Below are 1,971 nucleotides of genomic sequence, written 5' to 3' on the forward strand. Positions count from 1 at the left end.
TGGGGCGGGGGCGAGCGGATTAGGGGCGATTAAACCATCAGGGCCCCGGGAGCCAACAGGCAGCGACAGCCCCCAGTGGGATTAGGCTGGATTAGCAGCGGGGGCAGGATTAGGGGAGGCGAGCGCCCCGCGCTGCAGCTCGGGCGGGCAGGGGGGATGATGGGGACACGCTGCCTGCTGAGGGACCCCCAGGGCTGTGTTCCCGGGATGGGGTGGCACCTGGATCCTCCATCACTGCCTATCCTGGCCAAATCTCGATGGCAGCAGGACGGACCCTGCTGTCCCCTGACCCCTGCCGGCACCCCTGGCCCCATGGGACACCCGGGCACGGGGCCAGCACGTGCCTGTGTGGGGGCTCCTGTGCCAGGGGGGGCTGGGGGCTGGTGCAGCAGCTGAGGCCCCAGCGGGTGACAGGGTGCTCCAAGGAACAGGCATGGCCACCGGCCTCATCACCGGCCTCACCGTGTCACCTGCAGGCGGGAGCAGCCCTGGTGCTGCCGATGCCACGGGGCTCCCTGGCAGAGGCCCGGCTCAGGCGGGCGAGGGAGGCCGGGACCCCCGGTGAGCGGCCATGGGGCCGGATGCCTGCGGACGAGGGCGCAGGGCGGGGGCGAGGTGGTGTCAGGAGGGGGATTTTCCATCCACCAAACCGCCCGTTACGGCTTCTTCCCCGACACCCCCCGCCCCCCCGCGCATCCTCCCCGCTGGAGCGAAGTCACATGCTGAGCGGGTGCTGCCATCGAGGAGATCGCAGCGGCGATAAGGAAATGGGGGGGGACATGAGGTGTGAGGGTGTCGGAGCCACCCCCGGCCCCCCGGCGTTCCCTGGCCGGCGCTGGAGATGATGGCACGGGGGGCACGGGCCAGGGAGGGGGCTGGCAAAGATGCCCGCACCCCCGCTGCGCCAGGGCTTTCTCGGTTACGTCAATGCCTGCGGCCAGGCCCGTTTCGGCTGCGGCAGCCACACGGGGCCGGGGAAAGGGGGGGTCTCTCCCCACATTGAGCCAGTTCCCATGGCGGGGCGGGTGGCAGCAGGAACAATGCCTGCCCGGGTCACCCTGACATCCTGCCACCGGCCCGCTCCGCCTGGCGCAACCGCCGCCAGCCCCCATTACCTGCCGGCCCCCACTACCTGCCAGCCCCCCCACAACCACCCTGGGGGTCCGCCGCCCCAGCACAGCCACACGCAGCGGGGTGGGGGTCCAGCCCTGCCGGCACCCACCCTGCTTGGGGACTGGCTGTGTTCCCACACCGCCGAGCCGGGATGGCACCCAGCACACGGGCACGATGCCAGCCTGTGCCAGGCACCGGCCCCAGCTCGGGGATGGTGAGAGATGTGGATTACGATGGGGTGCCTGGGGGGGTCCCCCTGACCTGGTCCCCCACGGGAAGGGGGGGGCAGGGGTCCTGGGGAGCGTGGCCCCTGCCCCGGGCTGCTGCCGGGTGCCGCTGCTTTCAGTCACAAAAGTTGCAAACGCTGTCGAGGGACTTCACAGCCACACCGGGGAGAATGAGTCACCCAGGAAGGGGAGCGCGGCGCCAGCCGCCAACATGGCCCCCAGCCCCTCGCCCCACAGGGGCCCCTCGCCCTTTGGGAGCTGGGAAGGGGACCCAGGTGTCAGGGCCGTGCATCTCCCCCCACCCCCCACCATCACCCTGCCCGAAGGCGGCACGGAGCGGCAGCAGCCCCGTGCCAGCCGCCACAGTGCAGGGGGATGGCACCGGCTGTGGGGCAGGGGGCTGCACGGCCCCTCTGCCCACCCAGTGGGGAAGGCGATGGGCCAGGGTTGTGCCAGGCTGGTGGCCCTGAAGTGGGCACATGCCAGAGGTGTGCCAGGGGTCCCGGTGCTGGAGGGGGGGGCGGCCAGGGGGGAAGCGGTCCTGCTCTTTGAAAGAAGAAGAAAACAGCGAGCGGAGCCGAAAGGAAATGGTTTGAAGAGAGAAGAGGATAAACAGAACCCCCCCCCCCCC

Source organism: Calidris pugnax, unplaced genomic scaffold, assembly GCF_001431845.1.
Source record: "Calidris pugnax isolate Ruff unplaced genomic scaffold, ASM143184v1 scaffold371, whole genome shotgun sequence".
Lineage (NCBI taxonomy): Eukaryota > Metazoa > Chordata > Aves > Charadriiformes > Scolopacidae > Calidris > Calidris pugnax.